The sequence below is a fragment of the Balaenoptera borealis genome (assembly GCF_965194805.1).
Source record: "Balaenoptera borealis genome assembly, chromosome: 2".
In the NCBI taxonomy this organism is placed as follows: domain Eukaryota; kingdom Metazoa; phylum Chordata; class Mammalia; order Artiodactyla; family Balaenopteridae; genus Balaenoptera; species Balaenoptera borealis.
Genome location: NC_138867.1, coordinates 89,301,367 through 89,329,010, shown reverse-complemented (window position 1 = coordinate 89,329,010; position 27,644 = coordinate 89,301,367). Strand labels below are relative to the sequence as shown.

The 27,644-nt window shown below is 36.4% G+C and overlaps 1 protein-coding gene across 4 annotated transcripts in view; it reads left to right on the top strand.

Annotated features, from left to right (window-relative positions):
- Positions 1–27,644, top strand: part of EFNA5 (ephrin A5) — a 277,269-nt gene that overhangs the window by 24,541 nt on the left and 225,084 nt on the right. The window contains exon 1 of one of the 4 annotated variants that reach the window (XM_082380121.1): positions 1,143–2,369. The exons of the other annotated variants lie outside the window; for them this stretch is intronic. The gene's annotated coding sequence lies outside the window, so the exon portion shown is untranslated. Of the gene's footprint in view, positions 1–1,142; positions 2,370–27,644 lie in introns of those variants that run through there. 4 annotated transcript variants of the gene reach the window in all.

The window sequence follows — 27,644 nt, the reverse complement described above, 5'->3', positions numbered from 1 at the left end:
TAAGTTATATAACTACGACTCAGTCTTTTGTCCTGTTTTTTGCTGTGTCTTGTCTAATTTTGCATACTTATTTTTACATTACTACTAAAAAAATTTAAATAATGTCATGGTAGGCTTTATAATATGAAATGAACGTTTCAAACATTACTTTAGTAATCAGTGAAAACTGAAGTGGGCAAGACACACTGGATCTTTAAAATAAGTTCCAAGATGCCAGTTCACTATACAAGAAAGAATGATTCAGCCAGAAAATCAATTAAAATTTTAAGTGATTTATGCACTTGTATCACGATGATGATAAATGTAGACATAAAGAGTAATGAGTAATTATTAGCTAACTTACCTGTTTTATGCCTTCCTTGTATTAGAGAAACCTGTTTACAGAGGAGAAATCGTCTCATTTATTTGGAGATGCTTGGCCCACCTCAGGGTCTATTTTCTTAGTAGTTTCTAGTCAAATTATTCCTAATCAGTCTCATGGGTAGATTGGACTGTCTTCACCCCATTTCCTGTGGCATTGTGGGTTTTCAGTGGACTAATCACAATCACAGAGCACGAAGATGTGTCCTCTTAGAGGTCAGGTCTTGTTCTCATCCAAATAGATTGATTTGTGAGCAGTAGCGATTATGGACAGCGGGTGTGTGTTTGCAGTGTGTTTCTGCATTTAGTAATTTGTTGGACATGAATGTAACATTTTTCATTTCCCTGCTATCTAATAAAAGCAGTCTGACTAAATTTAAAGAATCCAAGTTTAACTTTTGTAGACTCTGTTTTTTTCCCCTTAGCTTGTAATTTTGTAACCTTTCATTGTTGGTTTTCAGAATGAGTATTAAAGTAGGTTTATTTTGCTGATGTTTATTTCTAGCTAACAATATAGGTATGTTGATTAAAAAACCTACTTAAAATAAGAGCTCATTATAATAACAATGCTGATTATGAAACTATGATTTTAAACTATGTTTTTTACAAATATTGAGTTACTATTAATCCATTATAGACATTTGTACCCATGATGAAATTGTGAGAGGCTGAAGAAAGTGTATATATATATATATATATATATATATATATATATATATACACACATATATATATATGTATATATATATATATGTGTGTATATATATATATATATATATATATATATATATATATATATATATATAAAATAGCTGTATACTTAGACTGAAAAGTTTGAGTGTCTGGTTCTTAAGTTTCCAGAATTGCATAAGATAGAAATACATTGATAACAGTTAATATGGAAAACAAATCATTTTATTTAAATACATATATAAACTGCATTTTATCTGCAAATTATTTCATCTACTATGTCATTTGCTTTTTGTTTTATATTATCAGAGTGACATCATCAGAAAGATGCTATTTTTGAAAAAAAAGTCGATAATTTGTATTATAGGACCCATATTATGCATAACTATCATTTATATGATATTTTAGTTAAACCTGCTTATTAGCTATCTACAGTGCACTGATAATAATATCCAGAAGTCCCAATTCCACAGTAAAATGACTGTATCTGGAGGAACTTGGAGAACTGATCTCGAATGTGTATCCTTTACACACAAAAAATCCTACATGATGAAGCTTTTTCAGTAAGATTTTTTTCACATTTCTTCGGAGTCAGGAACTCTTCCGTCTTAAGAACTACGTTCAGTGACAGTACCCCAGTAGTAGGTAACAGTATCCCCAGCCCTACCTCCACGCTTCCATGAAAATATTTTTTCAGAAGCAGTAGTTTTAATGTTCTCATGGTTTTAACAGCTACGTCTTTCACTAATGACACACTCAACATGAGTACACGTAACTATTCCTGTCTGCATGTTTACAGGGAGACCAGGAAATCAAGTGGATCTGTGAAAGGAAGAACTAGCACCCACACGTTTAACTAGTGCCTTCCCCTCATTACCTTTCGTATCCCTTGGTAGCAACTGTCTCACCTCCCTGAAGACGTTAATTATATCAGATACACTGTAATCGCCTTGGTGTCAGGGTCATGCCTTGTTAATCTTTACTGTAGTTGGCATAGTGCTTGGCACACAGTAGGCGCTTTGTAGGATTTTTAAAATATGAGAATGATAATGCCATTAAGCATATAGCATCTGCTTAGATTCTGCTCATCTTTCATTTCATTAAAAAGGAGCTACGCTTTAGTTAACACGTTTTGTACTTGATAATTATAAGCCACAGCTAACCTATGATTATTCTTCACAGTAGAAGTGTAAATAGATCCTTATTCATTGTTTTTCTCAGCCACATTGTTTGGTATCAGCCTCTTAGGTATTTGAAGAGATGGATTGATGATGGCAAAGCAGGTGACAGGCTTCAGGCCACAGGGAATGTGTGGTCAGGTGAGTTTGGCTTTCTTCATGTAACTGAATCCTCCATATTTACCTGGAGAAAACAGTAATAGCTTAATGGCTGATTTGGTCATGGCTTAGGATGGGCCTTTAATGGTGTTTTTTTGTTTGTTTATTTTAACGATCTTCAAATCAAGAATTGCATCTTTAAAAATGCCAAACACTTTGAATATTTGGGGGCTATTCTGTACAGACTTGATGACTTTAAGTCTATGCAGTGTCCACAAGATATGAGTAAAGTAAAAATAACATTTTCCCCCAAATCCTTTTGAAGTAAGATTCAGACAAAAACACTTATTTGCTCTGGTATTTTGGGACAAATTTAATGTTAGAACTAGACTAACTATAAAACTTGATTCAATATATTGTGGGCAAATTGTTTAAGATGGCACTTAAAACCACTGTCACGTATACAAAGATTTGATAGAAATAAATTTGGTAATGACGTTAACATGAATAGTGAGTGCCTTTTAGGGGGGCGTTTAAATAAAGTATCATGAATGGTAGTATAAATTTAATTTAGTCATCTCTGGATAAAGTACAAATGAGCAATTTAGTGTTTATGCAGGTTAAAGGTGGCTAAGAAAATGCTTCAACTCCTACAAAGCAGATTTGCTCATTTTAATCATTTTTTCTGGATGAATTTAACTCATACTGGAACAGTTGAAAACATTTGCAAGTCGTGACATTATATAACCTGACAATTTTTTCAGCTTTAAAAGTAAATGACAGTCTTAAATTCGTTGAAGAAATTCATTTTTTAACTTGAGCATTTACTGTGTTAGGTACTGACTAGGTAATTAACAAAAGTATTTTTGGATAACAAAATCAACAGTTATTCATAAATGAATAGCTGAATTTATCTGCTTGTTTTGCTTTACTGCAAAACGTGCAAGTTTGTGTTTACGTGAGAAATTTCTTTAGATAACATTGCTTTTTCCCTTTAATGACCTTCTTCTACAGGCCATGTTTTCTTTATTAATTTGTATAAATAATCTTTGAAATGAAGCAAAGTGTTCTCATACTTTCTTTCTAAATGTTTCTTTTTCCCTCCTTTTGTTTATAAGTAAGCACTAAACTTTTTGCGAAGGTTACTAGGAGCTAACAAGTAGCGTACAATGTTTGTCAGACGAATCTGAGCCAAGGTGACTATTTCTGTCTAATGGAGGGTGACAACGACGGATTTAAGAAGTCATCCCCTTATTGTCTCTAGCACAAAAACCTTCCGCCTGCATCTTTCAGCTTGTAACGCCACTTCTAAAGGATCCATGGGCAAACTGCTGAATTTTTATTAATCAGCTTAACTTAATGAGATGAAAAGACCTTTTCAAAAGAATGAAGAAGGGAGAGACAGATACTGAGAGCTACTCTAATTCTCTTCCATGAAAAAACCATTTTCCTTCCAGACTTTTAGGGAAGACATATTCAGTCCTGTTCCCAGGTAATTCATCTGGCTCATCTTTCTAATTTTCACACACTTAGGGACTTTCTCTAGCCATGTGCTGCCTTTATTATTATTTTTTAAAGAAAATAGACAGCTATAAAGAAGAGTTAATGAGAGTTGAGGGGGGGAATACCTTTGGGAAAGGAGGCAGGAAAGCTTAAGCTGATAAAACATGACTCTTTTTTGATGGGGGCTCTGTTTGGATAACTTGCCCTTGTCTAAATTCTTCACTCTTCCCGTCCTTCCTGCTCCCCCCACCCCTTTTCCTCTCCCTGTCTTGTCAAGCCTACTTCATAAATGGTAGCAGCTGGAGATCTTTTAGTGGCATTCAGGGATTACTTCCCTTCGGGGTTTTAATAAGCCTTGATGCTTGAAACATAGTAAAGACGCTTCTGGAGACAATCACCATTCAGGCTGGGGACCATGGAAACTTTCAGGGCCCAGATGGTTGGGTCCAGGCGGGACCCCAGGGTGCATGGAGCACAGCACATCACTGTAGCGAGGACTCTGGGCCCCGAAGGACAGACTGGGAAGCAGTCAATAGAGCGATGGTTTTCTGTGCAGTCAGTAGAGGGTGCTTTGCATGATTTCTCAACCCACTTGACTCATGCTCCCTTAAATTACTGGACTTAAATGTCTGATCAGCCAGAGTTGCCACCACTCAAGTCCCATGGTTCAGGGCTTATCATCCCCCATGGTGGGAAGCTGCCCACAGTGGGGACACTAAGATGGCAAGATGCTGAGCTCATTTGGTAGATCTCCTGAGGTGTCATTGGTGGTCAGGTGGTACAGAGTGCCTCAATGTTGGAAGAGAAATGTCTTGTTGCTACTTAATTGTGAAGGCCACCTAGTAGCTTTTTTATGTTACCTAGTAATTTATCCCAATATGTGGCTTTTAAAATTTAGTTCTTAGAGTGAATCAGGAAAGCTTTATAAAGATGGTGCCACGTGGGTTCTTCAAGTTCATCTAATTTTGTTGTTTAATTTTGTTTTTGTAGGTGGGAAAAATAGGAGGCAAAATGACATTTTAGATGTCACACAGAGCATGAGTCTGTCTTCTCATCTGTGATTTCTGAGATTTTTCTCCCCCTTTCTCTCTCCTATGGAATTCTGTGTTTAAAGTGATCCCTGAAAGAACTTCTAGAAAATCCCAGTATGCCAAGGAAAACTATGGCCAACCTCTGTATCCTCTCTTTCCTCCTATTTTGCACACGTCAACTTTTATTTTCTCTCCGTTACATCTTGATGTCATGTCATTCTGGAAGGTAAAAGCACACAGTTTCTGAGGCTGTTATGACTGCCCGATTATACAATGTTCTTTTTTTTAAAAAAATAAATTTATTTATTTATTTTTGGCTGCATTGGGTGTTCATTGCTGTGCGCAGGCTTTCTCTAGTTGTGGTGAGTGGGGGCCACTCTTCGTTGTGGTGTGCGGACTTCTCATTGAAGTGGCTTCTCTTGTTGCGGAGCATGGGCTCTAGGCACGCGGGCTTCAGTAGTTGTGGTGCGTGGGCTCAGTAGTTGTGGCTCGCAGGCTCTAGAGCACAGACTCAGTAGTTGTGGTGCACGGACTTAGTTGCCCCATGGCATGTGGGATCTTCCTGGATCAGGGCTCAAACCCATGCCCCCTGCATTGGGAGGCGGATTCCCAACCACTGCGCCACCAGGTAAGTCCTATGCAATATTCTTTAGAAGTCACGTGGGTTCCAGAGAGAGAACTTCTGCTTTACAGGGTTGGGAATCAGTCTACTCTCAACATTCGTTGGCCTTTTAACGCAAATGGGTAAGTTTTTTCTTTAGGTAGGTTTCTGGACACAGAAAGTAATATTGATTATGATTTTACGAAAGCATCAAGTGATAGTGATAGAAGCTGCCTCTCCAAATACCATCTGGTTAGGCCAGGTCCTCTCTGTCTTGTCTCCACTTAACCTACTTCATGGCTTTTAGATAGTGTCCTTCTCTGACACTTTCAACTGGGAGAAGCGAGAATGTGGGCACTTTTAGGCTAGTCCTTGGGGGTTGAGGCTGGCCTCAATGTGGAACTGGAATATTAGGAAACAGCTGTTCTTTGCCTGGGTGGACAGTCATTGATTTTTAAGCACTTGGGCCTCCTGATGGCATAAAAACCCATTTGTGCCTCTTTAGATTAAGGTTAATTTTTGTGGTAGTGAGTGCAGATGCAATGAACAGATGCTGCACACTTGCTTTGGCTTTTATACATACTCTATACTTCAAAATGAAATTTAATTAAAAATTAAGTGCATCATTAGGTCATAAAAAGAAAATTAAAATAAAAATCCCTGATTAGAATGTATTGCATCAAATAAAACCATGGTCCCAGTAAACCTGGGGAGTTGATTTATTAAAAAAGTTCATAGATAAGAGTGAACTGTCCATTACTGATTTTTTTTCTCCCCCCCATAGTTTATAGCCTACTATGCTCTTGTATAATGATTTTGTGAAACCATTTTAATCATAATCAAACATTTATCGGGATTGGAAAATGATGTTTATTCATTTTCTCCATCGTAAGGAAAATCACAGCTTTCAAATTATGTGCGAGCTTTAGTTTATGTATACATACATTTTATTTATTTAGACATAAATAGGAATGTATACCAGGCTGCTAAAATTCAAACTCAGAAATACAAGAGAAGTGACTGTGGTGTGGCTTGCTTAGGTATGCCCAGCAGGACCCCCAGATCATCTTCTCCTGCGGAAGGAGAAACACCAAGGTTGTCTGGGAGGTTTGTGATTGACCTTGTGTGTGCCAGCATTCTCATTTGTCTTTCAAAGTATCTGTAGAGTGGTTACCTCTGTGGTTAGGAAATCATTTGTAGCTTAGAGTTGTAATGCGGCGAGACAATCCGCTCACCTGCAGATAATGTTTCATTAGCCTCTTTCAAATTGACAGGGCTGGCTGCTTCCACGTATCCCTCTGGTGAAGCTGAATGATTGCTCTGTTTTCTACTTTCTTGTTACAGGTCACTTTCAGTAAGGAGTCTCCCCTCAGGCCTTATTAAAGTAACAACCAGATAAACAAACTATGCTTCCAAATCAGGAAGAGGGAAGATGGGACTTGATATCACTAACTCACCTGGTTTTATTATTACGGATTTGTTTTCATTAGAGAAGTAGCATCGCCTTAGAGAAACATTTTCCCACAGTTCTACAACTCATGTTGGGATATTTCCATTTGAGCTTTTCTCATGTGCTTGGCTATTAATTAATTCATTGCATCTAGCTTTTTCTCCCTTAATATTATATAGTAAAAATTTTCTAATATTTCTGGAAGCAGCCTGTATAATACTGAAATTATCCTTGTCAATGACTGGATAAACTTTCATCAAGACGATTAACCATTACTTACTTAACCAATACTTTTCCATCTTATTAGCTACGCTTTCCCCCAGAGTTTGTTACCAATATGCCTGGGAAAAGCTGGATTAAAGAAATGACATTACATCTGAGCCTTTGAGTGCCTTTAACATATGAATAATCTCTGACAGGCCACGATGGAGCATGTATGTGGCATATCCAAAACTTTCTGACGATTTAGAAATACTGAATTACTATTCTTTATTGTTAGACATATAACTTTTCATAATATAGTTTTCCAAAATATAAATGACACATAGATAACTTAATTTTTTTTTTTTTTTTTTTTTTTTTTGCTTAAAGCTTACCTTATATTTTGGATTTTTCTCCAGGGTAGAATAGTAGGATTATTGGGTCGAACGGTGTTAACATTGTGTAATTGTTGGTAATATTGTCAGGTTGCTTTATAGTTTCATAATACTCTTACCAGACCTGGGTACTTTTTTTTTTTAAGGATCTCATTTAATGAACAAGAAAGAGCTGTTGTTTTAATACATATTTCTTTGATAATAAGTGAGATGAGTTGCTCATTTATTTATTTGTTCACTGTTTATAAAGGCACTAATGATTGGTAAAGCTTGCTCTTATTAACCTGTGCCTTTGGAATAAAAATACTGCTACTGGCTACCATTGTGCTGGATCTGGTGCTGTGCTGAATGCTTACTGCATTCATAGTCTGTTACACAGCCTTAAAATAAGAGAATACTTACCTAGCTCTTACTACGTACCCATCTCTTTTCAAGCAGTGTGCATATGTTTAAGTCATATAATTTGTATAATGACCCTATGAGGTAGCTTCTTTTATTGCCATCTCATCTTGCAGATGAGGAAGCTAAGACATAGATTAAATACGGTGATGTAGGTGACGCCGTTAGTAAGTGGCAGAACTGGGATTACAAAACCTGGCAGTCTGTTTCAGAGACTGCTCTGAACTCTGCTGTGCTGCCTCGGCTACCGCTATTCTTATGCAAGTAAATGTTGTATTCTTAAACTTACCAAATGAATGCTGCTGTGTCACTGCCCTGCGAGTCCCCTGCCATTTTCAAAGTAGTAATACTCTAGAAAGTGTAGATTATATCCCATATTTTAAAATCCCAATTTATGCATGTTATTCTTCTGTATGTGAGGATATAGGATAGAGAAAAGTGGGAGAGTGTTAAATGTCCAAAGTAATATGTTGTGTTTTAAAAGAAATACCTTTATAACTGAAGGCTGAATTTTTACTACCTACAGTACGGACTAGATGCTTCTACAGTATTCAACAATTTAGCTCACGTGAGTATCTTTGATACGATGTGCTGTATGGATTGGACAGTAGGTGCCCTTAAAGGTAGTTTTATAATTAAATGTATACACTGCTATATTTAAAATAGATAACCAATAAGGACCTACCATACCGCACAGGGAAATCTGCTCAATACTCTGTAATAACCTAAATGGGAAAAGAATTTGAAAAAGAATAGATACATCTATATGTATAACTGAATCACTTTGCTGTACAACTGAAGCTAACACATTGTTAATCAGCTATAGTCCAATATAAAATAAAAATTAAAAAAAATTTTTTAAAGTGATTGAAACGCAAAAATGACCTAAAAAAGTAAGCCATTAGCTTAATTATTTTTCTTTATAGAAGATTTTACATTTATATATGTGTATATATATATATAATGGCGTATATACAGCATTATATTTTTCTCCTATTTTGAGGATTTTCGTTAAAAAATAACTTGTTCTTTATCTTTTTAATTCAATAACTCACGCTTGAAAAGCAAAAAAAAAAAAAAAATGGCTTTGCAGCTCTCTGTGAGTATTTGGTCTTGAACCTTTCTAATAATATGTTTTCTCCCTCTGAAGCATTATTCATCTCCTGTTAGCATTCTCCCATGAATTGAGAGTTAGGTTTGTGATTTTCTTGACAGATGCTGGAAGCAGGATGGAGTCACAGGACTTCTCTTGTCATTCTAAATATTATAGATTGAAAAGACTTATTTTAACTAAAAATCTTTTTTGGGGGGTGGATTAAGAATTGGAGAGGATATGGCAATAGTTTTGTTTTTTTCCAGACTTTTGATTCCCCTTAAGATTCTATGAAGATTTTATTTTTCAGTTATGGTTTGAAAAAAAGAAAGTGACCAATACTAAGCTTATTTACTGTTGTTGGCTTTATAGAAGAAATTTAACCTTCCCACATTAAAATTTAGAGATAGAATCTTTGCTTAGTTCAGCATTTAGATATTTGTAGTGGTCATTACTGGCCTGAGTAAAATAAAATAAACAAAAAGCAGGCAAATTTTAGAAAGATTTATAGTAGGATGTTCTTATAAAACCAGAAAGTTTAAAATGTGGTTGATTTAAACCAGAAATGCTTGCTTGGTTCTCAAATATTTATAAAATGCTAAATACTTTTCATGCTCTTTTCTGATGGTTTACAGATTATTGCCCCGTATCAGTATCATCACACCCACTCCTCTGTCAGAACCTTGTAACCTTCACAGCTGGTTATTATGGGACTGTGTTTGCCCATGTTTCACTCTTTCCCTTTTAGACAGTCTTCATGGGGTTTAGCTTTTAAATTTTCTAATTGAAGTGTTGTTATGCAAGATACATGGCTGATGCCATCCATATTTGAGAATATAATCTTATCTCTTGAGAAAAAAATTGGATACGATATTCCAAGTTATTTTAGCTCTAGTAAATCATGTAGCTTGATATAGCAACTCTTCTGGAAACAAGTATCTTAAAGTAAACTGATAAATAAATCCTTTATTTTATATTTTCCATTTCATTAATGGTTTGAGAGTGTCCTGAAGAAACTTACACGTCATTTGGCTAAATCTTGTCATGGCTTTCTGAAGTTTCTCACAGTTCTGGGTTATTAATCTATAAAGGATGAGATAAAGCATTTCTTTGTGTTGAATTTGAACATGATTTGTGCTTTGGGCTCCGTGAAATATTAAATTCTGTTTGCCATCTTTGAAGGCAAGCTGGGCAGGAAAACTTATGCATGTACATGGGTGAGGAAGGGATTGAGGTCATGGCATCTTGGTTCAAGGATTTGTTTTCTTACTTTTTTTTTTTTCTCATTTAACAGTAATGTTTAACTGGAATGTGTTTTGAGAGACTCATATGAGTCACAAATATATATACAAAACATACCTATACACATACACACATATAATATGTTTTCATGGTAGTTTCATTACTAGCGTGTAGTCTGCTTTTGTCTGAAACTGATTTCAGAATCAGAGTCGTAGCATGCAGAGTATCTCATGTGGTAGCTTAAATGACATATTTAAACAAAAAAGTTTTAGTCATAAAAAGAATAAGAAAGAGGGGAATGATATTGAAAGCACTGATACTTTCAATAATATTTTCAACCAATGTCCCTTAGGTTTAATTGTCTCCAGGAAGTTTCATTTGCTCACAATCTGGGCAGACTAGCACTGCCTTGTGTTGGCTCATTCAGGAGACCATCCATCGTAAGGATGAGTGCTTTTACTAACCTGGACTTCACTGTCGGTGTGTCTGCAAGGATCTGAATTGATATATCTCCATTTCCTTTTTTTTTTTTAAACATCTTTATTGGAGTATAATTGCTTTACAATGATGTGTTAGTTTCTGCTTTATAACAAAGTGAATCAGCTATACATATAAATATATCCCCATATCTTATATCTCCATTTCTTAATGAGGAGTTTGGTCTTAAATGTAGTGAGCCCTCTCACTGTGAGACTGACTGTTACCTAAGGCTCAAAATCTATCCTAATTACCATTTCTCTTAAACACCCATCATTAAGGAGTGCACAAAATGCTTGCCTTAAAAGGATAGTTTCGTGGAGATTGCTTCTTGAGTATGTGTCAGCACAAAATGAAATCCCTGGGGTTAAGAAAAAAAGAAGCACTTACATGCTGAAAAGTGGTGAAAAATCTACAAATTCAAATACTGCTGACTGAAAGGCAGTTGATGGGATGCATGTTGGTGCATCCACAGAGGCGGCTAGCTCTGTGCCCCACAGAACTGGTGGGCACATTTCTTTTCCTGGTGGTGGGTTGGCATTAAAAAGCAGGAACCCAGTTTTGTGAGAAGTAGCTTGTTTTGCCTAGACAACAATATACATCCAGCTTTGGGCTAAAAATGATAAGGAGTTGGCTTAAAGCAAAAAATAAAATAAAATCAAAGCAGTCACACATTAAAATAAAAACTCTGCATCATGATTTATTGACTTTGGCCATATCAATTTGCTAAATCATATGGATGCGATTTAACAAGAATGTTATTTTAAGAAGCTTTGCTCCCCCTTTAGTTTGACATGACTAAACCTGAAGCCTTCTGGAAACCACAGTTCAAAATGGTTTTTCCCCCTAGAGTTTTCGTCAATTTGCATTTAGAAATGTAATATTAGCTCTCATGTAGACTAAGGATTAATTTTGGAATATTTCTAGTTAATGGGAGCCTTATTCCAAAAATGAAGCCGGGTATCATTTGACATGAATTAACCGCTGTTCTCCTGAATTTCATATATTTTAAGGTCAGCTTTTGATTTATAAACATGCCTACTGGTATCTAGTTTTATTCTTTCCCTTTTTCACTCTTGCATAGAACGCTGGGATTAGTCTTCCTTTTTTGAGCATTAGAAATGTTGCATTATACTTTAGGAGTTATCTCCATAAAGGAGACGAATAGGCTCGAGACAGTTAATCTGAACTTTCACGGTTTGGAAATCTTTTTTTTTTTTTTTTAGTTTGGGTGTACAATGTTAAAGAGTCAGTTTAAAATTTAGTTTGCCTGTGTGGACAAGGAGCAACGTCCTCCTGGCATTCAGATGCTGTCAATGTTGCTGAGTTTTGAACTTCCCAGGGCATTGCAAGGAGGATACTTGTTTTTTCTGCAGTTTTTGGACGTAACGTTTCTTCTCAGCTGTGAATTTTCAAATCACTATTTAAAACATAGAAAGTAAAGGATTTCTGAATTGCAGTTGAGAGATAGGGTAGTTGAAAAGAGAGTTAGACCAGCAGTCTCTACATTTGTTGATCCCCTGCCAGCTCCCAATTATACTTTATCATCAAATGAAGGTATAGACTCTTGTGAGAGACTCCACGTTGGAATTTCCTTAAAGCTTAAGTAACTTTACATGGAAACAGTGTGTCTTTTCTCTTAAAACCTTTGTATATGTAGTTGTTTACCTTTTTCTGGAAGGTATAAGATGCCAACGCCCTCTGAAATAGTGTTCCCTGAACTTCCTGGGCTGCATCTAGGGCCAAAAATAAACATCAGGTGCTAGGATCTGTGGACTCTGCGATTCTTATTCAGTTTTTTCAAGTGTGAATACTTTTGTGAGCAGTTCATTTCTTTTGCCTCTTTGCTCCTGGCAGACAGTGAACAGCAAGGTTCACTGGTGAGTGTGCGGTGGGCTTTCTCCAAACTAGTGGTTGTGGTGCATTTGAATCTTCAACGTTTATCCCATTCCCCTGGCCTCCTATCAGTGGTAAAAGGAACATGGCACGTAGGTGTTTAAATTATTTATCGTCATAATCGGCCTTTATGTTACACTGCCTTGCCAGGCCTCTGTTATTCTAGTGCATAATTGATGGTGCTCACAAGTGGAAAAGTTAGAAAAGCGGAAGTAATGTGCTGCAGCAGCGCAAGGCGGCCGCGGGGGCTCAGCTGCGGGGCGGGCAGCCTTCAGAAAAGGACCCCGAGTTTGGCCTGATTGGTATGAAGTTTAACAAATGACTCAGAAATAATGAAAGCAGGAAGAAATTTGTAAAAAGCAGAGTGCACATGAAAAAATAAATTCAATTTAGACTACTGAAGGACTTTTCCCTTCTTGTTATATACCTCTGTGTGCATTTATTGGAAGGCAAGAAATGGAAAATATTCTGCACTGTGCATAGAAGTGCACTTGTGAGGAGAATGAGTTTAGTGCAGATTCAGTGCATATAAAGAAACATAAAATACTGAACTTCGAGGTAAATTCTAAAATGTAATCTTAAAAAAAAATGTAATCTTGGCCAAATTATTTTGAAAGGACAATTTTTAAACTTAGTTTAAATAAATATTTTGAGACCCATGAATAGATTAGGAAAATATTTTCAAAGAATGTCGTCAACAACCATATTGGAGATCTCTTATGGTGGATTAAAAAGTTGTATAGATACAGTATTATTTTCATCCTAGGAGAGTGTTTATTTGAGACACATCCTCCCAATTTTCTGTTATAAGCTTGCTAACAAGAGGGGAAAGGATGGGAGAAGGAAGTGTTCTCTGGGTAAAATTTGGTGAGATTTTACGTATATTTGAAGAGGAAGGTTGTGGAGCATCTGGCTAATTATAAATGTATAACTCGTATGTCTTGGTTAATTATGAAATCATAATTTATACAACTCAACAAGTGTTACAGAGACGGAGAGAAGAACAAAGGAGGGGGGAAAGGATGCAGGAGAGGGGGATGAACAAGAAAGCAGAGAATAGTATGCTTAAAAAGAGGAGAAAAGTAGATAGTTGGCAGGATGGGGAATTGCAGGTGTAGTGAAGAGAAAGAGGAAACAGCCAATATTTGCTAGTTTTGCTTACCTGCTGTATCTGTGTTTTTCCCTGCTGGAATTTTCCCCAAGTGGTAGAATTTGGGGTAGTCTTGTAAGGTGCCAAGGCTTTTGTTGAAGGGCACAGTTCACAGCTACATGAAATGTTAGAGGAGAGACAGAAAAAAAAAAATAACCTGGAGAAGAGAGGAGTGGAGAGCCAGTGAGAAAAAGACAAGGAGAGAAGAATGGAGTCAAACAAGGAGAGTGGGAGAGAGATGGCAAAAAAGACAAGGGAGAGAGAAAGAAAAGGGAAGAGAGAGAGAAAAGGAGAGGGGGGAGAGGAGAATTAAGGAGAGAGAAAGGGAGAGAGGAGAATGAGTTAGAGAAGCAGCCGGGTACCTCCCATCACGCTGTTTGCTCTTCCTTCTCTTACTCAGGTGCTGAGTTGCTGGTGGCTGGAAGGCTGTGCCATGGGGCCAGCGCCTGTCCAAGGCCTCCTGGAGGACCTAGTGCAGGGGCCCCCTTTCAAGTGGCTGCTTCCTTGCTTCCTATAGAAACTGGCCCCATCCCGTGATGGGTGATGGAAATCAGAGTGATGCCTAAGAAATTTCAAATAAATGCAAAACCTTCAAATACATGTGTTACTTGATGAAATCTGACCCCACGTAAAGACTCAAAAAGCCTTTCTGATAACTTTCGTTTTCCTCTTGTATTTTTCCCTAGGGGAAAATTAATACTTTGTGTTGAATCTTTTTAAGTTGATAACGGCTAAAATATTTTGTATGATGGTTAAAATACCTCTAATAAATTAGAGATAATGTAAGAGGATGTAATAAATATTTATCTTCCATTTTCATTAGAAAAGTATACATCTCTGCATCTCCAAATTATACTTCATTTGCATTAAAAACTAGGTATAAAATAAACATTTGATAGCAATTTTTTCATATCCATCAGTGTTCTATAGGAAGAACTGTTCTTGTGTTTTCACATAAACTAGTAATTTTTTTGATGTCTAGGAAAGCTGTGTTTGCTCTGTGAATATTTACAGTTATACCCTTTTAGTTTTATGATGGGCAAAATTTATATATATACGTATATATGTATATACACGTGTATGTCTGTATGTATATTCCATATATATAAGGAAAGTATAGAGCTTATATAAATTTTTAAATATAGGCTTATATTTTTCTCCCTGGCCTATTGTTTTAGATACAGAATATTCAGAATTATTTACTAATCATTTATTAATTGTTTAAGATAACTAAGCAGAATTTACTGAGTATTGCAATTTTTGATTGTAGACTGACACTTAAAATTTTACTTCTATTAAAATAATCGGTAATACATGCACATAGTAATTTTCAAACAGCACAAAAGCAGTTCAAAGGTACAGAATGAAAATGTCTCCTTTCCTACCCTTTTCCTTTTCACTAGAGGCAAATATGTGAGACTTTAAGAAAATCATTTAAGATACCTAAAAACCACATTTTTGAGATAATATGCTAGCCCTTTTGCATTTATTTTCTGTATATGCAGAAAATAAAATAATTATGTGTAATGGCTTGTTCATCCTTCCTTCCTCATGTCTTTCTCACACAATTGGTTTTTTAATATTGTAATATTAATCAGGATTGATGTCATTATCTTTCCCAGACCTCAAAAATACTACCTTCCTTTGTCCTAAATAAGGACTTCTCTTTTCAGAGACCTCAAAAGACCAAGGGACAGCTTGAATGGGACTCATATCCATTTTATTTCAGCTTCATATTTCATCCTTGAGTTACATTGTAATTTTGTTTTCAGTTGCCATTACTCATTGTCAACATAGTATTTAGTATTTATCATGGGTTCTCAGGGTACAGTATGGTGTGGCATTTTCAATAATGTATAGAATAGCTGCTTTTCCAAACCATGAATAACTTGTAGTCTAAGTAGGAAACAAAAAGAAATACTTTCAATATTATATATACCTAGTGACAAATTTTCATAATGAATGGATTTGGGAAAGTGGAGGAGGAGGTACTCAATTTATGCAAAGTATTTATTTTAGTTACTTTGTGTTTTGAGTTTCAGTTTATATACTAATACATTTTTGAGACTGTGTCTAACGTGAACCTTCTAAAGTGCTACAATGTAAATAACTTAATAAACCTATTACTTTATTTTAAAAGTTAAAGTCCTCTTGGTGCTGGCAATACACAGCATTTGATTCATGTAAGGCTTCTTAAGAGGCAGCATGACATACTGGCTTCTTTTAGATTTTAGAGCATAAGCTCTAGAACTAATTATCTGCACTTAGTAGCTATGTAGTCATAGGCAAATTCTTTAACTTCTTGGTTCATCATTTTTTCCTATCTGTAAAATAGGGATGAAAGCAGTACCTACTTCACAGTGTTGTTTTACGCATGACATTGAGTTAGTATACATGAAGTGCTTCGTTCCGTGTATGGCACATCGTAAGAAATTAATAAGCATTAAGTTTTATTATTTATAGGTTATAGGCTACTGTGGATCTAACCTAGTTAATCTTGATGCTTTATTTTAATTTATTCTCATTGAGTGATGACGTATTTTGAAACTAAGTATTGTATAGGTCTGATAGTGAAAATTAATGTATTTCATAATTGACAGTGAGCAGTGCTAATGAATAGGACTTATTCTCCTCTAGGAAAAAAAAAACATGTTCGCAGCTTGTGTAAACATCATTTTGGTAATTGAAATTGAAATTCATCATAATATAAAATACATGATTCAATAAATGAAACATTACACTTAAATATATATAAGTGTATTTACAGCTGAGAATTGGTGCCTTATGACACAGAAACAGTGGCTTAATGCTCTTAATGCTAATGTATTCTTATCTTAAGTAGCATGCTCAGTTGTTTTTGGTGTGTTGTAAATGACCAGGCAGTATTTAATAAAGCCTTGGCTTGTATTCTGAAGACGAAGAAGGTTGCTCTGGTACAGACATTTGCATGCTAAACACTCCTTTGGTGACAATTCCTCAGGTGATAAAGTGGCTAATAACATTTATTATTATATCTATGTGTAGAAAATGAATGTCTCATCCGCATTTGTTGGGAAATAGAGAGATGAGAGCTCAAATCAATTCATCCAGGGACTCTAATATCCCCCTTTAGTAATATTTTTATGTTAATTTCACCAAAATTAACAAACAAATAAATGGAAATAAATCACTTAAATATTATTATGACAAGAAGACTGAAAGGGGGGTACACATCATTTCTTTACTAGAAAAAAGCAACAGTTAATGAAGTAACAGGAATCATTATAGCATATTTGATGATGCTGTGTAAAATCGAATATCAGCCATGAAGAAAGGCATCTCAGAACTGTTTACAAGTAAGGCAAGCTTGAGAGTGAGTCCTGCAGCTTTCGGCTGGGGATGCAGGAGAAATGGTCTGGAGATGAGGCTGGGGGTTACAAATCCTTTCTATTCTTAATAAAGAACAAGGCCCAGGGAGGGCTCTGTGATTGTCAAGGAAATGTTGTTAAGAAATATTTTTCTCTTAAGTTAAAAAAATCAAAACCAAATCCAAATCCCATTACACTGAAAGTAATGCTAAAACAGTCTGAGTTTCAGAAATGTGTTCTTTGAGGCTGCTTATAATGTATGTAACACCAGAACGATATTTTTCAGGGCTAAGCGCATAATGTGGGCTTTTGGTCCAGCAGAGCTGCTGTCCATAGTATAGACGTCTCATTAGCAAATTTATAGAAAATATACTGTGTACTCTTCTGTTTTCTAGTATAAAGACTTGTGAATTTTAACCTGGTGGTTCTGCTTTTACTAAAGCCATTAACCATCATTTATACACAGTAACTCATTTTAATTGGACTAGGGCTTCTGTTTCATTCCAGGACCTATGTGCAGCCAGTGCTTATTAGTTAAATAACATTGCTAATCAACGCATAAGATCTTACTTCAATAATGAGTGATCATCCATCATGGTAGACCGAAAACCGGTTTGTGACGCTTGAATTTATCAGTTGTTTTAAGCTAGCAAAGAAATTGGCTTTCACTATGTCTGTCAGCTATAGTATTGAGATATTCATTGAATGTATACTTAATCTCCTATACTGTAATTTAAGAAAACCAAGCTAACTATGTACAACTGAATTGCACATTTCATTAAAATTTGAAAATCATGGTAACAAGACAGGGATTTCTGAGTTATAATCAATAAGACTAATTTAATTTAGGGGTAGCTGAGGAGAAAGACGAAAATCAAGTACTGTAGTTTGAATTATGGAAAGTGTCACATTTAATTTCACAATTGGTTCTGCTGTGTTTGGGGATTTAGAATAATTTTATACCTTAACATTCAATCTTTATTTTACAGTGAATAAGCTAATTTTAGATGACTGTTTAACCTGTGTCTGCTTGCTATTATGGAATATTAGCTTTGGAATAATCTAGTAATTCTTACTTAACGCCAGTTAATAAAGAATTAGAATTATAATTTTGGATGTAAACAGAGTGCTTCAAATTATCACGTGTTATGTAGCTTATATAAATTGTCATTAGTGACAGGAAAAGAATCAAGGCATGCAGCCTGATGATGATTTTTTTCACTTGTCTTGGTTTTGCTTTGTACATATTTGTTGGAAGAAATTGGCTAGTTGTGAATTTAATAATCGTGCTAACTTATTGGTGGTTGCTAAATACAGAAATGTACATGAGCCAGTCTCAAAACACCTCACCTGTCAAGTTTAGAGTGTATGTCAGCTAAGCCACCTGAAGTCAAAAGAGCCAACTAAATTCACTAGATTGAGTCAAACCGCTGATTATTCAGGGGAGAAAAAAAGAGCTCCCTTGTTTATTAGCTCTGAGTAGAATTTTATATTTTTTTATAAATTTATTTATTTATTTTTGGCTGCATTGGGTCTTCGTTGCTGCACGCTGGCTTTCTCTCGCTGTGTCGAGCGGGGGCTGCTCTTTGTCGCGATGCACGGGCTCTAGGTGCGCGGGCTTCATTAGTTGTGCAGGCTTAGTTGCTTCTCAGCATGTGGGATCTTCCCGGACCAGGGATCGAACCCATGTCCCCTGCATTGGCAGGCGGATTCTTAACCACTGCGCCGCCAGGGAAGTCCCATTCTGAGTAGAATTTTAAAAATTAATTGCTGCAGTCTAACTTTAGAAGTTATTTTGGTGAGAGTTTTTCTTCTCTCAATTGATAAATCTCCCAGCCATATTTAGATGTTTGCATTTTGGGTTGTGTTAGGGCCAATCTTGTGCATGTTAGATAGAAGCACAGAAAGTTTATGGAAACATTAAAATTAACCTGATAAAAATCACTGAAATTACTTTTGAACCGTTTGTCTTGACTGTATTAAGTAGTTGGCAAGTGACTGTTTATATGTAACATATGATCTTTGTGAAAGCCATATTTTTTCCCTTAAATAATGTTATTCATGGAAGGAAGTTTTAAAGGTAAACAATGAATCCGTTGTATAAAGCAGCCACTGATTTTGCCAAGACTCTCATGTATGTTGTTCCATATGCATAAGAATAAAGTTAATTAGCTAAACTTACTTACGACTTTGGTAGGGTCATTTTCAAATGACTGCTCTTTTGGGGTGAAGTTAATCCCATGACTTAATTTTCACATGGGAAAACTATTTCTGCTGCAGAAATTCACCACCACTTCAGTTGCTGAAGTTTATGGAGAGAGTCTTTACAGTCAACAAAGTTAGTAAAAGTGATATGTGGAATTTGGCAAAGAAATAAAGATACCTGTGCTGGGACTTTGGGGCCACATGTCTAGAAGGAGGGGAAGAAAGCATTTTTTAAAGCTAAGCTTAAACTAAATAAGTGACCTACTTTGTAGTAGTAAAAATTATGCTATCAGCAAAATTATTGTATTATACTTAACGTACTGATAGTTAAAACTTTGGAATTTTATTAAATCTGCAGTCATAGTATATGGTGAAAGAATGAAAATCATGAAAGTTGCATAATGTCCCTGGTTATCTGGTAGGGTGGTTTTAAGGAAAATATGTGAAGGGTGTTTCTTATGCAGGTGGCAATGCTAAACTTCAACCATGACTTTTATTGTTATAACTTAGTCTGTGGTCACTGTGAAGTTAGCATTCCCTTTTAATTATAGCAATAATTGTTGTCCTGATTTTGCCTATTTAGGATGAATGCCTTGACAAAATTAGGGTAGCTGTTTGCGGTAGTGTAAAATCCAGTTACACAGGATAAAGGCCTGTTTCAGACCTGATCCCGTAGATGTTTCTGGAGCAAAAGAAACACCATTTTAAAGATGTGATTTGGATAAAGGCCTCTTTCAGACCTGATCCCGTAGATGTTTCTGGAGCAAAAGAAACACCATTTTAAAGATGTGATTTGGATAAAGTAGGGGACTCTCTCACTTGATATTGGAAAAAATTTCTACATTTTTCGTTTCCTTTTATTGATGTTCTTTGGAATTTGGAAAGGAGGTAAGTTAGAAACAATACCACCCTGTTCAAAGAAATGAATTTTTAACATCCTGTAAGACTTTACCGAAAACTTCTTCCCTGTCATTTTTGAGTGGCTGGAAAAAGAATTAGCACATCCTTAGGATCATAAAGGATTTCTCTGCCTTCGTAATTTACGGCATTGACAGAGTAGTGAAGTACTTTTTTTGTAAGACTGCCACAACTGCCTCCCCCCCCTTAACAAATGTTTTTGCAAGTAATAAGGCAAAATTACAAACGATAAATTATTGTAGTGGTGGCTGTTCACGAGCCTGCCCACCCATTCATGCTGTATAGCCCTTTATGGAAAGTTGTGTTTAATGCCATGTAATGAGTCCTTAGAACTGGTGTGCTCTCAGACACTTTGATGGGCTGTTAAATTTACAAAAGTTCTAGGGCTATAAATTATCATTAAACATTAGGAGAGAAAGAGATGAGTTTTTCTATGCATTTCACATGATTTATTTAAACTTCTAAACCAGGAAGCTGAAAAGAGTTGAGGATTCGGTGCTTCTGTTCACGTTTTGGAATCTAATCAGAACTTGGTACATTTCTGGATCTAGATCAGAGAGAAGTTTACATGGAAACAAATGTAAACCTGTGTTAAATAGATCTACATGATGGATAAAGGAAAGTGATTTTCTGTTAGGCCCATTGTTGAGCAAATCGTAGGACCCAAGAAGTAAGGTTAATTCCTGGTTATTCAGAGGAGATGGATCTTAAATATTACCAGTTATCTTCTTCCTCCTCCTTGCTGCCCACCACCTCACTGCTCATTAGCACCTTCAGTGGCACCCCTAGAAGAAATCAAAGCTAGTAAAACTCATTTGGAGAGAGGCATACCCTGTGGTGATTAGGAGAACTCCCTTGGATTTAGTTAGTTCTGGGCTTGTATACTAACCTATGGGACTCTGAAGGCAATTACTCAAACTCAGTAAACCTCAGTTTTCCAGGAAGTAAAAATGAAATGATAATATTGACATCAGAGTGTTGTTATGGAGATTGAGTTAGAAAATGAGTGTGAAATGATTTACAAGGAGCCTACATAATGGCATAATGGAGTATTCAAAAAGTGGTAGCCGTTATTATTGTTGTATATTAGTTATGCCATTTTAAAAAATTTACGTGTAGATGATTTACAATATTAGTTTCAGGTGTACAACATAGTAATTCAGTATTTTTATAGATTATACTCCATTTAAAGTTGTAATAAAATAATGACTGTGCTGTACGATATATCCTCGTAGCTTATTTATTTTATGCATAGTGGTTTGTATCTCTTAATCTGCTTATGCCATTTTTGCAGAAGTCTTGATGGACTATGATACTGCATAATATAATGAGATGATAATGATGTGTTTAAGTCACTGTTTTTTTAACCCTTGCTTCACATATTTAGTCACCTGGGGAGTGACTAAATACCCCTACCCAAACACCATGTGTTGGTGTCAACCCAGATAATTAAATCAAGGTATTTGAAGGCGAGGCATGGATATTTAAAAAAAAACAAAAACAAAACAAAAAACCCCACAGAACTTTCTAGGTGATTCTGTGCAGCCAAGGGCTGCAGCCAAATTGTTAAGAACCCTTGCCATTGCTTAGGATGTGGCATGTGTCCTCGTGGCTCACAGTGGCTGCTAAAGCTCCAGTCATCAGATTTACTTTCTAGGCACCAGGATAGAAAAAAGAATGAAGAGGAACATGTCCCCCTACTCTAAGAAGAAGTCCCATACATATACTTCTGCTTTGTCACAGTTGTCATTATATAATTGCCTATCTGCAAGGGGCCTGTAAAATGAAGTGTTTTGGTTTTTTTTTTTTCTTCCAGAAAGCCATGCATTCAGTTGAAAATTGGGAGATACAGGGATTCATTAGAAGTTCTGGAAACTGAATCTGAAATCAAAGGAAAGTCAAGTATATGAGGAGGGCATTATCTGCTATCTAAATGCCTCAGTCTCCAACACCAAACTGTCTTCACTCTAAAAACAGCTCATCTAAAACCAGATTTGCATTAACTTGTTCTTCCTTCTGTATTAATATCAACTCAAATCTACCAAAATTGTACCTGTGACCTCCTCCTCTCCTTCCTCTCTCTTCCCCGTTTAATAATGATGATGATAGATTTTAGTTTAATCCTCATTTAATTCTCATAACAAACCAATGAATTAGGTATTATTCCTATTTAACAGATGAGAAAGCAGAATGGAAAGTCAGTCCATCATGGCCAGGCAGCTCAGAGGGGTACAGCCAGGAGATTGTTTGGTCCCGCCAACTCCAAAACACATTCCCTAGACCTTTGCGCTCTTTGGCTTCCTACATATAATCACTTATTAATTTGGTTGACTTGACCTTAACCGGGCCACATTTAGTTGGATTCTTCTGGTTGAGAAGATTAGAATAGGAAGTCTTGGCACTAATGTTTCTTTTTTCCTTGAATCAGGCGCCCATCCCTAGTGTGGTGAATGACCTCCTCTGGGTAGTGAGTGGCCCAACCCTGCTTCCTGGGACAAGGACCCTTGTCAGTGGCACAAGGGCTGAAAGCGGAAGCTGGTTGAGCACAGAACATCTCCCAACTCTGGACCCTCCTGGTAGCTTCTTGACGTCTCTCCGTCCTTACTCCTGTCCCCCAATCCATTTTCTGCTAGATTTTTCTGCTAAAGTTATCTTTTGCCAGGCCTATCTGGCTAACTTATCTGGTTACATTTCAAACACATGAATGTGATCACATGTTTTTGTTTTTGGGTTTTTTGTTTTTTGTTATTGTTGCTCCTGTGTGTTTTATTTTGGTATCATTGGCATATAACATTATATTAGTTTCAGGGGTACAACATAATGATTTATTTTATATATATTGCAAAATGATCATGACAGTAAGTCTAGTTAACATTTGTCACCACACATAGTTACAAAATTTTTTTCCTCGGGATGAGAACTTTTAAGACCTACTCTCTTAGCAACTTTCAAATATACAGTACAGTATTAACTATAATCATCATGCTGTACATTACATCCCCTGAATTTATTTAATCTTATTACTGGAAGCTTATTCCTTTTGATCACCTTCACCCATTTTGTCTACCCCCCTCCCCTTGCCTCTGGCAACCACTAAGTATCATGAGCTCATTTTTTTTTCTTTTGATCCCACATATAAGTGAGATTATATGGTATTTGTCTTTCTCTGTCTGATTTATTTCACTTAGCATAATGCCCTCAGGGTCCACTCATGTAGTTGCAAATGGCAAGATTTCCTTCTTTTTTATGGCTGAATAATATCCCATTGTGTATAGATAGATAGATAGACAGATAGTTAGATAGATAGGCATATTACATATTCATTTAACATTTTCTTTTTTCATTCATTCATAGATGGACACTTAGGCTGCTTCCCTATCTTGGCTATTATAAATAATGCTGCTGTGAGCATGGAGGACCACATCTTTCTTTTGCTTAAAAACCTTTGATTGCTCCACATTTCCCAGAGGATGACTCTTTACCTTCTGGGCCCACCTTCTCATATTAATCTTTACCATTGCCCTCCCACGCACTGTTTTCTATTCTAGACATACCAAATTACCTTCCCTTCCCTTAAAGTTCCATGCTTTCTTATTCCCTTTCACAGATTTGGTGGTCTGAATCTGAAATATTCTTATCTCTCTTCTCTACCCTATTGGTTCCTGTTCATTCTTCAATTCTCAGGCCACATTAGTTATTCCTGCTTCTATGCACCTGAAGTTTTACACACAAAACTCTATTATTGTGCTAATTATGTTACATTGTACTTATTTGCCTTTCTCCTTCCTTCCTCCCTCCCTTCTTTCCTTTCTTTCATTCTTTTTTTGCCTGTATAAGTTAATAGTAGGCACTTTCCAAGTATTCCTACTTCCCCTGGACTCTGTTTCCTTCATTAAACATGGTAGTGGGCATATAGTTCATGCTCAATAAATGTTTACTGAAGAATACATATCCTAAAATGACTGATTCTTGGGAAATGATGAAATAAGAGCCTTTTGCAGCAATGCCTTAAATTACATTGTATTACATTTGCCTAATATAGTGAAAAAATACATTTGACTTTGCCCCTTTGAAAAGGAAAAAGATTGTGAAGCCATGCTGAAAATACAGGACCCATATTAAGTCAGAATATGTATTTTTTAAGTATCTCTTTTAATTGACTTGGTACATCTAGTTTGGGAGACAGTATGTATAGATTTAGTCAATAAAGAAATGGTTTTTAACATTAACATTCATAAATATGTAAATGCATGATCAGTTTAAAGTAAGTAATTTAGAGTATTTGGTAATTTACGGTACAGATATTGACAGATTGCTGCTGAATTGGTGGTGAAAGTAAATGAAACGTGGCTAGCACATTCAGGAGTTGCCGGAATGTGGGGATCTTGTTTTTGTTTTTTAGAAAATGAGAGATGCCAAGTGTTAACAAAGATTGTGTCAATATTCTTTATTGTTGCAGATTTGCGCAACATCATTTATAAATGAAAATCAGATGAAGGTTGACAGCACTGGAGTTGTTAGATTACTTGGAGGGAATGTGTCTAAATAAGGCAGCCTGCATCTCCTATCTGAGAAGCTCACTGGGGTTTGCGATTGTCAGAGTGCAGTGCTCCTGCAGACATCTACAGCCATTTAGTGCCCTCGGGCTGATTTCTTTTGGAGATCTATTTACAAATGGGAAATTGGAGAAGTCAGAATTCTGTAGCCAGAGGTAGAAAAATGGGTCTTGGCTCTGTGTAGTGCCTTTTGGAGAACTGATTAAGCTGTTTCTTCTTTTATTTGTAGAATATGATTGCATCTGGGGCGTAGATGGTGGTGATGAAAGATAGAGGAAAGTCCAGCTCATGGAGAAATCAGAAAGGAGCCTGATGTAGATTAGAATTTACCAACTTGTGTGTTAATTTGATTTTGTTTTTCTAATTTGCCAAGGCAAAGGCATGGCAAGGTAAGATGACATGCAGGGTCCAGTAGAGGCATGTCATGTAATACATTCAGATAAGTCTCGGTTTCTTAACATTTTTGCTCGATGCCGTTGGCCCATTAACTCGTTTGACACATATTTATAGAGGCACCCAATTGGTGCGAGGCTTGGTGGGAAAATGAAGAGAAATGAAGCTGGGCACATCCCTTGAGGAGCGGGTGGGATGGTTTTCGTAAGCAGAAATACTGAAAGAAACCTTAATCCTTTTTATCTTAGTGGACGTTTTCCAAGTTTTATGTTTCATTAATTAGGCAGTCAGGCATTTTATGACATTTTTGTCAGAGACTCAAGTGGCATGTCATACATTTTCTCTTGTTGCGTGTAGTAGTTTTCTCCAAAATAGCAGACCAAAGTGGTTTTCTCCCTCCTCATTCTAATGTGGACTCTGAACCTTTGGTGTGCTGAAACTGTCAGGAAAACTGTGCCTATCCTGTCATGGCCAAACCTGACATTTCTGAAGATCATGCCAAATGTATTTTCTGACATATTTCAGTTGATTCAAGCTGAAGGAGACTTCTTATCTTTTGATTTGTCAGTCTACTGGCCTGAGGAAGATGGCTACAGTCCCTGGGAATCATGTGACATGCAGAAGCTTGAATCACTGTTTTCAAGTGCTGTCAATTAGTGTTTAGAAATGGAGGGAACAAAACAGTGCATGAGAATGTCACAAGTTCATATAATGAATTTTGTTTATAATGAATTTCACGCTCACACATTTCCTTACCAATAGAAAGTAACTGAAATGCATCAAGATTCTATCATCGAATTAGCACTGAAAGCTTCAAATTTTCCTTCTATGGCCTTACCTGTTCAAAAGAGGCAGAGGAGAATTGTTGGCAGGACTAAATATGAAATGTTTGAATTGCATACATGTTATTCACGTAAAGATATTGTGCCTAGAATGGGCTTGGTAATGGTAGGAGCTCAGCAAATCTGTTCGATGAGTGAATGGAGGGTTGTAGATAGTGTGCTAAGGATACCCTTTTTTTTTTTGCTTCTTGAAATGCATGCATTTTAATCTACATATTTCATATATCCACTTGTTTTTAAGTGGATATCTTTCTGTATGGAAAAAAATTAAGCTGTACCATGTTTTCACTTCTATTTGCATTTCACCATGGCCCCAGCAAAAGCACTGCAGTGTTCGTCCCGCCTTATGTATCTTACCCTTCTACCGTAGAAGGTAGGAAAGAAGAATGGTACTTATTTTAGTAGTGGTTTTCAATTCTTCTTATTTACTTTTGAACAAATGCAAACTCTTTGGGACAAACTTGTCTTTTAGTATGAGGTTTTTTCTTTCTACTTACTTCTTTTGCCTCCTGTTATTGTAAGGTCTAAAGTTACAGACAACAGCTGGGCAAGGTGTGAGCGTAGGGCGCTGGTGATGTTGCTGGAGGTTTAGCCTGCTTCTCAGATTAGGAGGTAAACTTCTAGAACAAAAACCTATTTTACTGATTTTAACATCTGTCCCCAGTTTCTGGTGCAGTGACCAGCATCTGGTTGGTATTAAATGAATGTGTTTCTTGAATGGAACCTGAACCTTAATATTTGAAGGAGTAAAGAACACTGCTCTAGTTCCATTTTCTCCTGTACTTGGAGACTGTGTGTAGGTGTGTGCGTGTGAGAGATGGTCACCTTTCTTATGGATTGAAATGTATAGGTAAGGTAGGATAGAAAGCAGCCTTACCAGCTGAGTCTGGGTTGATTTTCCCTGGGTTAAAGCTGGAGAGATGCAAAAGCCTTTAGATTTGGCTCTTGAAAGTACATTAATGGTGGGTCAGAGTTTCTTCCACAAGACCACTGATGTGCTCCCTGCCCTTGGATGTGAAGACAGGCAAAGGGGTGGAAATTGATCCCCTAATTAGCTCCTGGAAGAGAATGAAAATGTAACGTCTGGCTGTTCTCAGATGTAGTCAAAAGTACCCAAAGTCATCCAAAGTAATATTTGGATTTTTAAAAAATCTAAATTGTGCTTGTTGAATAAAAAGGATTGGCTCCTAAAAGTTTCTTAGTGGCACTTTCTAAGACACCACAACTTGAAATGAATATAGTGGATCTTGATGTAAAGGAGCCTTTATTGGTGCAACTGACTGCTCAACATGTTTAGATGTTTCTTACTTGGCGCCGTACTTTCTATCAGCAACTGAAACGCGGCTCTTTCCTTTTGTGATTTTTTTTTTTTTTTTAACATACAGAAGCATGGGAGCTTTTTTTACTTTTTTATTTTTATTTTTTTAAGAGTGTGTGTGGACATATATATCTCCTTCACTGAATTAGCTCTCAGTTACCCACATGTGGTTTATTCAGCCTTGGGAATTATCTGCAGAAATTTGTCAAATCCCAGGCTGCTCTCTGCTCTCATTTGTATGAGTTATGTTAGTGTCATGAGTGTGTGCTACGGTAGAACAGCTTAAACCAAGCAAAGCTG